General features: G+C 43.6%; 1 protein-coding gene across 3 annotated transcripts in view; it reads left to right on the forward strand.

The window, feature by feature from the left end:
• The first annotated feature begins 341 nt into the window (after positions 1–341).
• Csgalnact1 (chondroitin sulfate N-acetylgalactosaminyltransferase 1) overlaps positions 342–16,657 on the forward strand; it is a 319,803-nt gene continuing 303,487 nt past the window's right edge. For 2 of the 3 annotated variants that reach the window (XM_076853624.1, XM_076853628.1), the window contains exon 1: positions 342–428. The gene's annotated coding sequence lies outside the window, so the exon portion shown is untranslated. The remainder of the gene's footprint in view (positions 429–16,657) is intronic. The other variant, XM_076853626.1, reaches the window with a different exon arrangement.

Consider the following 16,657-nt stretch of genomic DNA (forward strand, 5'->3'; position numbering starts at 1 on the left):
CCCCTTCCCTCAACTTCTCCTGATCTCAGTGACCAGTCTCTCGCAAGACTGTCCCCCTTCGGGACCCTGCAGAATGACAAGCCTGAGCTAGGGCGCCCCGCTCAGACCGGGAGCAGGGACGCACTGCAGAGGAGTTGTGGGGGACGCGGGTGGGCGCAGCCAGCGCGATCCCAGCCGGGTGGCTGCCGCCGCGCGGGCTCGCGGGCCCGGCCGGCTCCCACCCGGCGGCGGGCGCTGGGGCTTGGCCGCGGTTCAGCCCGCCCGCCCGAGCCGCCGCCGCCGCCACTCCCCGCCCCCCGGGTCCCTGGAGGCTCCGCGGCTGCCGAGCGGGAGGTGGAGCCGAGCCCGCGGCCGCCGAGCAGGAGGGAAAGTTCAGCGGCGGCGAGCGCAGCGGGAACCGGGCCGGGCAGCCGGGAGGGCGCCTCCGGGTGAGTCGGGTCCCCTCCCCGGGCCGGCGGGGTGTGTCGCGCCGCGCGGGGGCGTCGGTGCCGCTCGTCCATCCGCGTAGCCCCGCGCGGCTTTCTCGCGCGCCCCAGCCCGCGACCTCGGGGTGGCTCCCCGGCCGGGAGGACGGTGCTGCGCGGGGCCTCGCTCCGCCGCTGCCTGCCGGCTGGGGCCCGAGGACTGGCACCGGGAGGGGGCTCCGCGCAGCGCAGGACTGGGGCGGCCCGGCCCGCCGAGGGCGCGGTGCCTTCAGGTGGACGCGGGAGCACGCGGGGAGGCTTCTAGTGAGGGTCAGGGGCCGCGGCGACCCGGGTCACTTGGGCTTCATTGCCATTTATCGTAGCGCTCGGCTGTTTAATTACTTTCTCGAAACCCCACTGAAAAGTAGCCTTTACACGTGCCCGCTGACTACTTTGCTGTTATTGTCCTTTTATTTTTTGCTATGATGGAGAGGGTGGACGGTGGGCAGCGTGCTCTCCTGCCTTGGACCAGGGCCATGGTGACTGTGACTGAGGGTCACCGCGATCAGATCCCACAGTGCCCCGCAGACGCGTCTTGCACGATGGGTGCAGGGAAGCTGTTCGAGGCCATGGTCTTGGGGTGTCTGGGGTTCCGAGGGCTGGAGGAGGGGGAAGCGCTACCAAGCAAAGGCAAAGTTGTTTGTTTCCGCGACACTTCCTGCACCTGCGCTCCTGTCAGTGAGTCTGAACTTATCTTTTCATCGTGAACAGAGAAAGAATGGTGGGAGAGGAAAACATGTTACATGCCGAAACAGTGAGCCTGGGAAACACTCGCAAATGAAATACTAACAAACGATGCGGTGGCTTTATTTCGCAAACTCCACTTTTATTTTGCTTTCAACGTCTTGGCACCTTTTAAACTTAGATGTCCTTAGATATTCTAGATAATAAAGGTAATTAACTGTTGTTTCATATTTTTTACTAGAAATTTAAACTTGGTTCTACAGGATTCCTTAGATTTTTGTTAACATTATTCATGCAAGAAAGTCACAATTATCCTAGTGTTGCAAAAGTGAACACGAATAAAGCTGGTGCAGTGGTCATCTTACTAAATGGAAGGAGAAAAGTCTTTCAGACTTGGAAGTAGAAACACAAGGCAGAGATTAACTCATGCCCTGGGTATAAAAAGTGACTTGAATGTATGCAATAGTGCATAATATTATAGGGGATGGGTGGGTTGGGCTTCCAGAAAGTGCCTGTTCCTGGAAAACAAGAGATGGATCACATCTATTGTAGGAACCTGGTAAATATTTGATAATTTCTCTGCATGAAACTCAGGTACTCTATGTACTCCAAAGAATGCAATATGGAAATACTTTAATTCTTCCATCTTTGTATTTTGAATCTCATGTCTGTTTGCAAACTGTATTAATGGGGTTCAAAACAAAATAGACTTTTGGATTCACATATGTACATTATAATGTAGTGAGATTATGCTTCACTATTTCAGAATCATGGGCTCCAAGTTGCTTCTCCCATTTATTAACTGCATTATTCTGGAAAAGGCATTTACCCTTGTCTAGCATTGGCACCCTAATTTGTAAAATGCTGATATTACTCCTCTCTTTGTAGAGATGTTTGGCAGAATTAAATAACACCTAGAAACTTATGGGTCCAGGGCTTTGTAAATGTTATCTCTTGTTTTTCTTTATTTTTAGGAATTGTTAATTCTGGCATGTTTCAATATGTTTTTAAAATTATACTTTTTTTATTAAAAAAAATGTAGTCTTATTTTCCTTCCATCCATCCATTCTTCCATCCATTTGTGTTGAAGAAACTCAGTGCTGCCCTATGTGCATGTTTAAAAATGAGGAGCTGACAGTTTGGAGGTTGTGGTAGGCAATTCTTCTGGGTTTTCCTGTTGGTTAGAATCTGTCATCAGGTCATATGATGATGAATTGAGCTTTCCAACCTTCCTGTTGTCCTAGTTCTGTTCTGTATGTGATGCTATTATCTTGAAAAGAAATAACAGTAATCTCTCTGTGTCTGCTCATCTCTCTGGTTTACCTGTCTCTCCATGTCACACTTGGTGCCTGGCAGGGTGTAAAGGGCTTATGAATGTTAGTTGACTTGAAATTCAGAATGTAATGAAGTTATTCTTCAAGTCACATCCATTTTTTAATATTCCTGATGAAAGGACCGTGGGATTGTAAATTACAGCCCTCCTATATATTAGGGCTAATAGAGGTATTAAGGAGGCAAAGCTCAGGTAGACTTTATTACCTATTGATTTTGCCCTCATGATGAAGCAGTCTTATAAAATGTGCTAAGCCAGGTCGCAGAGGTAGCTTCACCACTAGGGGCCTCCTCCGCCTAGTGGATCACCAGGGCCTGTCATTTGTTACCACTAATCTGTCCTTTGAGATAGCAGAGAAATTTGACTTCCTGGGTTCTCAGAATACTGTAAGGGAAGAGGGCAACCCTGTGTGACTAGCATTACCAAAGGCCTGAAAATAAATGAAGAGTTGTCCAATAATGGATTTGGTATGGTTTTCTGAGTAACGTTAGAGCAAACCTTTAGAGCTAAAGAATTAAGGAGATTTAAGAATTGGGCTTTTTACTTTGCATATCCTACCATACAAAAATATAAAATTCTTAAACTGAAAAAATCAAATGTATGATTTCGATCTAGTATTTTAAAGTTTTCTCTTTCTCTCTGCTGTTTTGAATACTATCTATTCTGTTGCTGAAATGTCAGTGTTTGATTTAGATCCCGAGTACCCTCAAAAGTGCCTTTCTACTTCTATCTCTCCTGGGTTAAATTCTTGCTCAAGTTAACATGTCGGTTAATGTTTTAGTCACTGTGTGTGTGTGTCTTTGGTGATACTTATTTTTTTAGTGAATCTAAAATTGCTTTATGTCTTAAATAGGTACTTGTAGCACTAACAATATGGGTTGTTTCTCAAGGGAATTTTATTACCTGGCCAGTTAAAACTCCTGGTGTTCCTTTATTTTTTATTAAAGTGGGCCACATTATATTCCACCTTTAAAATTGTTTTGTTACATTCAGATGTGCATCATTGAAAGGCACCTGTCTTCTGTGTGAACTTATGAAAAGCCTTCTTATTTCTAAATTCTAACTTGAATGAAGTGAGTCAGGCTTGAGAATATTGATTGAACAACTCGAAGGTGTTTCTATTTGCCAGATGAAATTTGCAAATTGTATGTATGTAAGCAAACATCACACTCACAATATTGCCATATTGTTTGCAAATGAATATGAGAAACATCATATTTCCAGGTTTCTAGTGAAATTTAGTTACAATGACAAACAAAACACCTTTCATCTGTAAAGGAGAATTAAGCACAGCAGGAGATAGGTCAGCCTGTTGTGGGCCTTATATCTTACCATGGGGCTTCTTATCTTATTTAGCAGAATGTATCTGAATTCAGAAAATTATCAGACATCCAATTCTGACTGTCACACGGTGGAATTTTAAAACAAGGCAATCTGGTTTTTGCTGTTTTTTCCTATCAAGGTCTGGGTCAGTCCTTGTTAGGGAACAGGGTAAAAGGAATAGCTTTCGAGTGAAGGCTTTAGATAATTTTTATTATCTTTTCCCTCTGAATAAGCTACATTTTTTTGGATTGCTTTTAGGATCCTGTGCATATCAGAGTTAAGCAGATCTTGTTTGCACAAATGAGTTCTTTTCTAGAACTGGAGGAGGTTTGCTCTTACCCTCACAGCCCCAGTTAGGGAAGGGTATGGCATCTCCTAGCCTCTGCTTCCTCTTCCCAGACTGAAGCTGAGCGTCAGCCGGGATGATAGGCATAAACCTTTACACAGAACATCATGGTTGAGCTTGGGTAAGAACTCCGAACAGACCGAGATCATGGAAGCCTGAGGTGGGAGAAAATGAAAGGGTCTTTACACCTGGGAGTCATTTTTAAGAACCTGCATTTGGGTGTACCACCTGGATAGAAATGACAACTGTTGGCTAGGATTTTCATTGAAATATTTTGAACTTATCACTTAGTCAAACATTGCTTTGTTGCTCAGGTAATTTTTGTTGTTTTTAAGTGATGCAAGACCCAACATTTGGTTATCCTGGGGTCACATCTGCTGCTTTATTTTATTTTCACATACAAAGAACATTTGAGTTGGGAAGCAGGAAACAGAGAGGAGGTAGTTGTGAATTGTCTATTTATACTGAACTCTAGGGCCTGCCTTATTTTTGTGTTCCCATGGCACCTGGGCACCATTGTGCAGCTTAATATTAGGGACTGTTCACTGATGCTTTTGTGAATACCATCTATTCTGTTGCTGAAATGGCAGTGTTTGATTTAGATCCTGGGTACCCTCAAAAGTGTCTTTCTACTTCTGTCTCTCCTGGGTCTAATTCTTGCTCAAGTTAACATGTTGGTTAATGTTTTAGTCAGCTTCTTTGCTGCTGTGACTGAAAGGACCCGACCAGAACAACTGTAGAGGAGAAAAATTTTATCTGAGGGCTCACAGTTTCAGAGGTCTTATTCCATAGAAAGTTGGCTCTATTCCTTGGAGTTCCAGGTGAGGCAGAACATCATGGTGGAAGAGTGTGGCAGAGGGAACCAACTCACACAGTAATCAGAAAGGAGAGAGAGAGAGAGAGAGAGAGAGAGAGAGAGAGAGAGAGAGAGAGAGAACACCCACCAGGTACAAATATATACCCACACCTGCACACCCAATTCCCACCTCCTCCATCCATACCCTACCACTTCAGTTACCACTCAATTAATCCCTATCAGGGGATTAATTCATTGATTGGGTTAAGACTCTTACAACCCAGTTATTTTCCCTCTGAACCTTCTTGCACTATCTCACATGTGAGCTTTTGGAGGACACCTCGCATCTAAACCATAACAGTGAATATATGTAAACAGGGTTGCTGCCCATGGAGTGTCTTTGTGACAATTACCACTAGGTGTTGATTCCTCTGTGGTGGATCATCCTGTACCAGGGCTTTAAGCTGGGTTACCAGACAGCAGACTAGACTTCAGTCCTGTTCACTCCCTTGATGGGCTCTTGTGTGGCACATTCTGCACAGCTGTGCGTGGGGCCATTGTCTGTAAAAGTGGTTGGAAGAGTGCCTGGCATATAGTAAATTGTGTGTGTGTATAACTGCTGGTGATTACTATTATTATTATTATTATTATCATTATTATTATCTGAGTTGCTCTCAGGGTAGATCATTCTAGTAATCACAGTGATCTGGAACAGATGATTTAGTGAATTTAGTACTTATAATGATATTTGCAGAGGCAAGTAATTCATTGAAGTTTTCTCATTGCATATCTACCGCGGTTCTTCTCTTCCCTTGATAAAAATGTCTACATTTACGGAGCACTTAACTGGGTAGCTGGTGCTGTGCTAAATGTGGGGCCTGGGCTCTTCCTTTACTCAGCATGGCCACTTACAGTACGCACTATTATTATCTGTATTCAACAGATAGGAAAACCAAGACTTAGGAGGCACAGTTCTTGCCTATCGTCGGCTAGGTGATAGTCCAGAGCTGGTCTTCAGTCTGTGTCTGCTTGGCTTCTGCTCGTAGCCTCTCTGCTGTTTTTTTGTAGCATAAACTCATTGAACTGGCAGCTGGGAAAATATCTTATAGTTCTGAGGGTTAAAACAAAAACATGAAAGCACTGATTTTCCTTAGATTTTTGTATTTGTGTTCATTTCTGGGCAGGACGGAGCACAATAACAAATGCATTTTGATCAGTGGGTTTCCTTTAGTATGTTTTATTTTATGGGTTTGTACGTGTAGTATTTTCTAGTAGCTCAAAATATAGTGTAGAACGGCGTCTCTGTACTACACTTAACTTATTATCCAGGCTCTTTGCAGGCATGTTACAAACATGATAAATGAATAAAGTCAAGTGTGTGGGTTGTGGAATATGAAGGTGTGAAGGGCTGAGTCAACCATTCACACATTCATTGAACAAACATTGCATATGCACCTGCTATACGAAGGCACTACGTTGACACCACAGGGAATATAAAGACAGGAAGATAGTGCAGGAAAGAGGGAAGCATTTGAGACCCTGGGGCAGGGTACTCCTGGGGTCTGTGTCCCACCTGCACTACTTACTACTGGAGGGGCCATGTCCCCTTAGTGAACATCTCTGAGACTTTGTTTCCTTGTGTGCATAATAGAGATAGTAACATTTTACAGTCTTGCTTCAAGAATTAAATGGGATGCACAATATAGTGCCCAGCCACCTGGAGTGGCAGGTATTAAGCAACAGCAGCATCCTTCTTCTTTTTCTTTCCTATCTCTCTCCTCTCACCCTCCCACTTCTCTCCCCTTTGCCCCAACAGTTATGGAGCAGGAAAGATATAAAGGTATAAAAATCCAAGATAGAATGGAATCAGTCTCCTGAAAATGTTATTTTCTGATTGTTCCTCATGGGGCTGGGACAAATCTGGCAGCTGCCTTGGTTGATGTGTGAGCTGGCACTAGCCTGAGGTTCCTATCATGCTTGGTTATCACCGGAGCTGGCCGGAGCCACTGAAGCCAACAGACAGTGGCAGCTTGGAGCCCAGGATAGGTGCCTGTGGGGTAGGAGTGGGTACATAGCATAGAATAAGGGATCAGTCAAGAACTCAGGTCTCATACAAATTGGAACAACTCAGAAAAGGAAGTCTGAGGTGGGTTTAGTAAAAGGGTTCAGGGTCTTGGGGGACAGCAAGCCAGGCTCTGAGCAGCCTGAGGTTTGGTTGGTGGCTCTGAGTTGCAGCTCTAGGCCGGATGGCCTCTGCTGAGGAGCTCTGAGGACAGCTGCAGCCCAGTTGGTGCATTGCTGGTATATACTTCTAACTCCCTGAGCTCTGACTGCAGGCATTTTCTGAAGGCGGCACATCCTCCGTCAGCAAGTAGCTAAGTCAAAATTATTAGTGGCTTGCCAATCTCCACTGGAGATTTCATGGGGTAGCTGGTATTGCGGTAGAAATGAGCCCCTGCTCCTTTGCCAGTTGGGGATTTGGCTAAATACACCCAGGTCTGTTTCACTCTGCAGCTGGGAGCCAGGTCTGTGGGCCTCTGGGTAGAGTCCCGCTGGCACAGCCTGTATAGTGGGCTGTGTTGTTAGACCACGGTGGGTTTTTTCCCCAGATGTTCCTGGTGGTTTTATGATAATGAGCCTCCTTGTTTGGTGTGCAGGGTAGATGCTGTGTGTGGCAGCCAGGGAACGTGGGTTTTACAAAATCATTACAGTTCAGGAAGGTCTCCCTCAGCCAGGGAGCGGGAAGCCTGGAGTCATTGCTTACTATTCCAGGGCACAGAGGCATGAACCGGCCCTTCTGTGTCCTAGCAAACAGGACCTGCCCAGGTGCAGGAGAAGCTTGATTCAGGCCTTTTAAAGCACCATGCAGCAAATTTAAAGACAGTATCGAATTGGAGAACAGTTTGTTTAGAACAAGTTACTGTAATTTCCAAAAACCCATTTTATAGAATTAATAGAGTGTGTTAAAGTGAAAAAAAAAAAAAAAACAAGCTTAAAAAAACAATAGAAGAGCTTTGTGGGAAGAGGAATAGTCCTTGGAATTCAAGTTAGTTCCTATGTGTCTTGGGAAGGTGAGGATAACGAAGGCCTGCAGAGAACTGATGGGTGAGAAACAAGGAAGGAACAGTGTTCTGCAGGAGACAGTGGCACCCTGGCTGAGTAGCCTGGGAGCTGGAGTCATTCACAGAAGGTCAGAGCTTTGCTAGTTTCTCATCTATACAATGGATAGTCATGTTTAACTCCTTAGGTGGTTTGCTGATAACACATGGAAACTGGGTAGCACATGGCAAATACTTAATACATGGAAAATAAGTGTTTTTTTTTTCCCTTGGAGAAGTATTTGGAAGACTAGAAGGAGGATGGGACATTTGCCCTGGACCTTGAGTCTCCTGGTCCCATTCTTGGGCATTTAAAAAAATGTCTTCAATTCTAGACTGTTGTAATCAAATGTCTTTGGGCTCCTACTGTGCGCATGTTGCTAAGGTGCTTGGGTGTAGAAATGAATTCCAGAAAAACCACCTGAGGACCCTTATGTAGCTGAAAGTTTTAGACTGAGGTCGGTGGGACAGTGACTAGGACATGCTGTTAAACAATGAATTTCTAATGTCCCTTGGCTACTTCAGTTAGCTGTTCACATGACAGTAGATTTCTCTTTCTTTCCTACCCACTCTCTCTATGTAAGTGGATAGGAATAGATACTTCTTGGACTTTCATGGACATAAGCAAGTCAGAATACCCTGAGTACCTTTGTGTGTCCTATGTACATAGAAGATTTATTTGCATACAATTATGGTATATAATAGGGAACAAGGGAGAGAAGCTTGTATTCTGGGGGGGATATTTCTAGGGGTGTACTTAAGACTTCCAAGCTCTGGCTTCTGCCTAGGAGCTTCCTGTTGTCTTCTCACTAAACTCACGGCTGGCCTATAGATTCTTGGGACTGACCAATGGGAGAAAACTGAGTTTGCAGACAAGTTGTTGCAGAAGGACCTTAGGTTTATAGAGAAAGGATTTTAGAGCTGACTCACTCTGTGGCCACGAGCAAATTCTCAATCTGTAAAGCAGGAATTGAATCAATGAGATGCAGGTGCTGTTCAAATGCAAAGCAATGAAATTTGTGGCCTGTGAACTGATTATCATTCCAAATGATGGCCAAAGCCACAATGTGAGCAGAAAACTAGTTACTCTGTTGGAGCAAGTAAGTTGGTCCAACACCTTGGGTTTGAGGTTTTCTCAAAAATAGTTTTTCTTTGTAGAGAGTTTATTATTCACTGAAATAATTAAAAATCTAGAGGGTTTTTCCCATTAATGTCCTTGGGTATAAAAGGGAACTTATCTAGTCTCCCTGAAATTAGCTTTTTGCTTTCTTCCAAAATGTTTCTGACCTGCCATGGACCATTATCAGTGTCTATAACAGAGGCTACAGGGGATAACTCTTTTACACTCCTTGTGAAGAACTGGTACATTGATGTTCAAGTGTTTCGATAGACTTGGGAAAGAAGGAGAGCAGAAACTACTAGCTTTTTGGTCTCTCTCCCGTCTAAGGCAATGACTTCACATGTTAGGAATTGGTTGCTCACCGAGTACCAGGAATACAATTCTTTTTCATCCTTCCAAGATGGGGAACTTTCCGGATGGTCACCAGGTAACCTGTGAGTGTTTGCACTTTTCAGGAGGGTTCAGCTGATGGGAGGTGGGAATGGGTTTCTTGTAAAACTGTGGGGTTGCCTGAAAACACGAAAGGGTGTTTCTTTGGCCTGTGGATCTGGTTCATCTTGGGGTGAAGACACATGGGAGGCACCAGCTTTTTTAAACTCCTTTCTCTAGCCTCCATCAGAATTGTTGGATTATCCGTGGGGTCAATGATGCTCTGGGTGAAGTGGCCAAGGAATGCTGCCGCTCATCTCCAAGGAACGAGGAGCAGGAAATGAGTAGAGACGCTTTAAATAAAGTTGGCCATGTCCATTCAACTAATTTATATGAATTAGCTGAAACTAGAAGTGGCCGAAATGTGCATTTGAAAGAGTCGCTTCATGCCTGGAGTACGTGTAAATGTCACTAAATAGTCTTGTCAACAACTTTTTGGTGTTAGAAGTGATAAGAGGATCATTGGTTAGCAAGAATATATCACCAGAAATAGCTGTACTTTGAGATCATCAGTCTAATTGTCATCATTTGAGATGATGTAGACTATCCCCATATTTTGCAAATATACAGAAGGAGGCCCAGAGAGGCCAAGAGTCACTTATCTAAGGTTACTTGGGTACTTAGTGGGATGACACAAACAGGGGCCTTGTTTGTGTCACTCGGCTCTTGCTGGGCTGTGCAATGTCATTCAGTACCATTGCTGGTTAGCAGGTAACTTGAGGTGCCCTTACCACGGTGACATCTACACAACTGCCTGGTCTCCAGTTGTTCAGAATCTTACCACGGATTCACCGTGTGCTTGGCTTTGTGCTGGGTGCGGGAGAAAGTTGATGAACAGACAGGGCATTCTGGCTGCAGAGAAGTAAAATACTACTGAGAAAGGAATGTATTATCATGGCAGTGGCATGTGGAGCATCTTCCCTGGGGACGGGAAGCTCTCAGTGCCTACTTTAAACACCTGAGGATTAGTTTTTGTTTCCTGTTGAGTTTACAACATCAGAAATCGAAATGAATCAAATTGATTCTAAACGACCTCAGCTTCATTTGTATACATCCTGCTAGTGGATTAAAATGTGAAATTCTTTGATCTCTGCATTTCAAATCCTTGATTTTTCTGGAAACATTTGGTTAAGACTAATTCTGAGGAATTTGTTCCTGGACACAGATTAAAATGGGTTGTTATGTACCCAAAGAGAGAGAAGTGTAGATACATGTATCATTGCAGCAAAGGGAGGGGTTGAATAATTGGGTTTCTCAATTAAAACAAGCTTAATTTTAATGCAGACATGGCAGAAGTTTAGGAAGAAATTACTGTGTGCTAAATACTGTTCAAAGCACTTTCTTTGTGGAATTTATTTAACACATTCAAAAATACTTGGGGAACTGAGTTTCAATAGATGGAATCCCAGGTCAGATGACAGTGACAGTAAAAGCCTGTAAATCTTTTGCTCCCAAGGCTGGCCTGGTGGCTTCACATACCAAGCAAAACACCATATGCAGGGTAGACATTTTAGTTGCTTTTATGTCATCACTGGAACAAACTCTGAAGTCCTGGGGAATAGGCCATAGTTTTCATGATTCGTTGATGTTTTCCAAAGACTATAGCAAGTACTGCACAGGGTGTAGGCTCTCAGTAAATATGTGTAGAATGAACAAATGCAGCAACAAGGGGCCGTGTTCATGAATGGGCAAATGGCCTTCTAGGATCCCTGTATTTGACCATGAAGCTGGCCTTGGAGGAAACCAACGTAAACCCACCCTTAGACATCTTTCACTATAATTTGCAGTTCACAAGCATGCCTGTTTTTAAATATATGCCTGCATCCTGTGTGTTTTCTTAAAAGCTACCTGTAAACAAATTACGTATTCATAATCTTGTGGCAGGCTGGGTTTAATAGAGTCAGGAAGGCTTCCAGCACATTAAGTCTTGAAGGTAATAAGAAGGAGGACTCATTATCTAACTGAAATGATTATAAGAGAGATGTTGGACATCTTGCTCTCTGGGATTTTGACATCCGCCAATGTGGCTTGGAAAAGGCAGCTTTGAGAGAAACAAGACGATCTATTTGAACCAAGTTGTTTTAATAAATCTTAGTGTGGGTGTATCTAAAGTCTACAGAGTAAGAGGACAGGACTAAATAATACATTGAGTTCTGTGGATGAAGTGGTAATTTTAAAGTATATGACTGGTGTTCACAGTTGGAGCCTATGAGATTTTACATTTAATGATTATACCTTTCCTGTAGCCATCTGTCTCTCTCTTTAATAAGCAATGCTGCTTATCAGGCCTGATTTGTGTACATTGATTGCACCATTATACTTGTTAAATATTAAAGCATTTTTCCCCCTGTGTGAAGTCTAATTAGGCAAAGTGTTCAGTGTAAGCCTGGCATTATCATTCAGAGTAATAGCCTGGTCATTACCTTTGTCGTACCTCAGCTTCTGGGATTACCTGCGTTTTCTATTTCTGGTGTGTACCAGATATACTGGACACATTTTTGATGAAGGATTCAGCCCTATTGGGCTATTAAGAAGGATCATGCTGTAAAAATTATGAAATGTTTTTAAAATTTGTGGATTAATTTATTACTATAGTTTTCATTTTTCATGAATCAGACTTTCAAACAGATACATACATTAGTCATGGTTATTTGATCACATTAATTTTATTAAGTTAAGGCATTCTGATATAGCTTTAAAGGATACAAGTACAAATTACTGTGCTGTTGGAAAGCAGGGAGAGCCAGTCTGTAAGTAGTTATATTTTATATATGCTATTATATAAAAAGAATATTTTTAGTTATCAAACCAGTATCACCTGAAAGTGCATGTGGTGGTCCATTACTGAGTTTTTTAACTTTTACTATTTCTTTGCAGTCTAATTTTTTTTTAAAAAGTCATTTGCATCATTGATTTTGTAGTAGGTACAGAGCCAAAACTAAGATTATGAATCATTCTAATTATCCAACTTTACTTTTGAGATAATTACTGTTATGAGTATTGCCCCCCCCCTTTTTGAGGTGTTCACAATACTTTCTCATTTATTATTTAAATTTCTGAAAAAAATCTGCAGCCTGTCACGCGCACGCGCGTACGTACAGGTGCACATGTGTGCATTTTAATCTGAGGCTGATTGGCATGAGGCAGGTAAGGACTAGCCAGTTTATTCTTTATGATTCTCTGAGAGAAATGCTTTTAAGCCACAAGTTTCACATAATGTATGGCTTTCAGGCTAATGGGTTTCTCCCTCTCAGTGGTCTCAGCAGCTCAGGTGGGGGTTTTGAAAGTACCTTTATCCCTTTGCAATTGCAGAATTGCCAGAATTGCAGGTAGCAACAGCACTGCTTTCCATTTCTGAATTATGGAAATCAGAGTGCGTGTGTGTGTGTCTCCCTAAAGTGAGAATTTAGTTCAAGTTGTTTTTGAATGTGATCAAATCAAAATGAGATTTGGCTCTAAATTAAAATATGGAGATGAAGATCAAAGAATGGAAGGGAATTTATAGGTCATCTAGTCCACGTTTTCCCTTTCATAAAAGGAGACAGTGAAACTGGGAGAGGCAGTGTGGCTCACCCAAGTTCTCAGGAGTGTAAATGGCAGAAAGGGATCTGGAGCCCCGCTCCCTCTCCTGCGCTTTTCTGCAGGACATTGGACACCCTCTGCAGAGGATGACAGGCCCTTCAGAGTATAGTGTATATAATCCGGGTGGTCAGAAAGGTTTTGAAGGCAGGATTGCTGCCTCTGGGCAGCTGAATCTGTCAGGTTATAGAAAAATTTACCTCTTATATTTTAATTGGTATATTGCTGGAAATGGAGAGCCCAGTGATGAAAAGTCCCAGGGCAGCCTTTGAGACCCTCACAGTTGAGTAGCACATCAGACCAGGCAGCAGACAGCTGCCAGGAGACCTTCCTAGGGAGGATGGCTGCAACAGGGCATATCAGGGATCAGCTGGGAGTCTCCTGTTCCATTTCAAAGGCCTGGAGTTCTGCTTTCTCCAGCCTGCAAAGGTTACATGAGTTGGTCTTCTAACCAAGATGCCCCAAGGTTGAAAAGCATCCAGAAGACACGTGGGTTAACTTATGGTTGCAAATAACTGTTGGTTTATACAGAATGGTGGTTAAGTGTACGGGGTCTGAAGTCTAAGGTACTCGGATTAGACCAAATGCTGTTTGTTAGCTATGGAATTTAGGCAGTTACTCAACCACTCTGAGCCTTAGTTGTTTTGTCTGTGAAATCAGAACAATAGCACATATTAATATTGTGCTTACTGTGTGCCTTGTGACACCTTAGGACACAGTACTACATTATCTCCACTTTTCAGTGAGGAAGCTGAGGCCCCAAAATGTTTAACGTCTTGTTCAGGATCATAGATATTCAGGGTTGAGTCAGGATTTGAATCTGGGTATTACCTTCCTGTGCAGTCTCCTGGTAGGATTGAGGTTACTCTGAGGATCAGATAGGGCATCACATGAGAAAAAGAGAATAAAATCATGGCATTTGCAGGAATGGATGGGATCGGAGAAGATAATGCTAAGTGAAGTTAGCCAATCCCCCCAAAACAAATGCTGAATGTTTTCTCTGATATAAGGGAGGCTGATTTATAGTAGGGTAGGGAGGGGGAGCATGGGAGGAATAGATGAATTCTAGATAGGGCAGAGGGGTGGGAGGGAAAGGGAGAGGACAGAGCAATGATGGTGGAATGTGATGGACATCGTTATCCAAAGTTTGTGTATGAAGACATGAATTCGTGTCAACATACTTTATATACAACCAGAGATATGAAAAATTGTACTGTATATGTGTCATAAAAATTATAATGCATTCTGCTGTCATTTATTTTTTGAAAAAATTCAATAAAAAGAAATATTAGTTTTCATCATGATTAATTATAATAAATTTAATGTTGCCTTAGTAATAAAACCAGTAAGATCCATATGCATGGTCAGCACTTTCTTTTCCTGTAGTTTAGCTCCATACAAGTCCAGATCAGAAGCAAAAGTTTGCTTTGACTATTTCAAAATTCTACAAGAAGAATTGCAAAGACTGTATCTTGTCCCTGTGTCTCACGGAGCTGTGGCAAGAGCCAGGGGCATGTCTGCTGCACTCAAGGCTGGTTTCCTGGAGTCTTTTGGTCAAGACCCCTTTTCCAGTTTCAGGGGTTCCACCTTGAGACGAGGCACCAGTGATCCCCTCTGTGACGCTTTTCTCCAATCTGTCCCTCCAGGTGGTATGTTAAGGGCCAGCTACCACCCGAAGAGTCCCTGAGAACACCACCTGCTCCTTCCAGGAGGTCCTTCAACCTCCGTCTGAAGGTCACTTATTGTCCAGCGTCCTCCATGCTGTTGAGTTCATAGTTTAGTTCTCACAGTGCAATCGTATTTCCAGATTGTTCTACCGTGGAATGTAGCTGTCAGCTTAGGTCCGTTCCTTTATTCACTTTTAAATTAATAAATTATGAATACCCATATGTGTGTAGGACTTGTACACATCTTAACTTATAATCCTAGGGTGAATAACTATCCATAGCATCCAGAACCCTCCCTTTGAACCCCTTGGCTCGGGCCTCTGGCTCACATTTCCCTCCTTCCTTGCGCTCCCCCGGCCCAGGAGGAACTGTTCTTTCCAATATGATTAACCATTTCCTGGCCTTTCTTTAGGGTTTTACCACAGATGTGCATCCCGAAGTAATTTATTATCTTTGTGCCAGACGGTTGAATTGGGTAGTGTGACTAGCACCTCCAGACACACTAGAGAGCAGCTGCTAAAATAAGTCGCGAGAAAGACCAAAATGGAGATATTTTTTCAGAGGAAACATCGGAACACCCGTCTCACAGTTCTTGAAAATCCTCTTCCTCTGGGGGCATGAGAAGCATCAATACGGGATTCTTAAGGGATTGGTTTCAGGAAGGCCCTGCCGTCCTCCTCTTTTTCTGAGGAGGCTGGGATGGGTGATCATCCTCTCCCCAAGTCTGGAGAGAGCGGCTCTCTCAGACAGCATCCTCTGTGTCCCCCAGGGTTGGGAGAGGGGTGGACCGGTGTCCACCCTGGTGAGAGGTTTTGGAGGCCGAGTGAAAGAGAGCAGCTGGGCTAGGGCTTCCCTGCCAAGTCTGTTGAAGGGATCTGCGCATGCTTCACATGGACCAGATGTGTCTCTGTGGGACGGAGAGCCAACCTGGAACCGTTTGCGTTCTGCCTAGGAGCCACAGCCCACAGAGCAGAGGAGTGAATTTCAGGGCTGGGGGAGAGGGGTGGGTGGCAGGGCAAACAGAGGACTTGAATCTATCAGCTGTATCCTAGCAATTTTGGTCAGAGGGATCCGGGAGCGGGGCACTGGACAACCCACAGAATCTGTACTCATGAAAAAGAGGAATCTTGGCTTCAGTATCTGCTGGTCCAGAAAGCGTGGAGACATCTGCACTAATAAGGATGACGTTTGCCTGCATATAAATGAAAGAACAATGGTAACACAAAATAGAAGCTTATTTCTCTTCTATGCAAAATAAGCCAGTAAGTAGGTAATTTGGGAATGGGGAGGTTCCACACAGTTGACTGCTCCTACATCCCATGAATGTGGTCCTCGGAGGGAGCTGTAAATCATCAGAGGCTCCAAACATCAATCCTATCACATGTTCCTGGCCCAAGAGGAAGGGAAGAGCAGGGAAAGGTCATTCCTTTTAAGGATAGCTTTGGATGCCACACTCAACATTTTTTGCATGTGTCTCATTAACTCTCAGAATTCTGTCATGTGATTAATTATTACTTAAATCCAAGAGGGAGCAGGAAATACAAACTCTGGTGGATAGCAATGGGCCGAGCTGAAAATTGGGATTCTCTTCACCAGGGGAGGAGACCATGGATGCTGGAAGGCACTAGTGGTCTAGTGGCCATTATTGTCTGCATGTATTCCAAACCTGGAGGGGAGGGTAACGTCTTGCCCAACCCCAATAACATAGATTGTTCGGAGTGGTAAAATCTTTATTATCCTTACTCACCATGCCATTTTAACACCTAAAAAGCTCTTTAAAAATCACCTAACAATACCCATATGATGCGTATCTTTTTT

The sequence above is a fragment of the Callospermophilus lateralis genome, chromosome 4 (genome assembly GCF_048772815.1).
Source record: "Callospermophilus lateralis isolate mCalLat2 chromosome 4, mCalLat2.hap1, whole genome shotgun sequence".
Lineage (NCBI taxonomy): Eukaryota > Metazoa > Chordata > Mammalia > Rodentia > Sciuridae > Callospermophilus > Callospermophilus lateralis.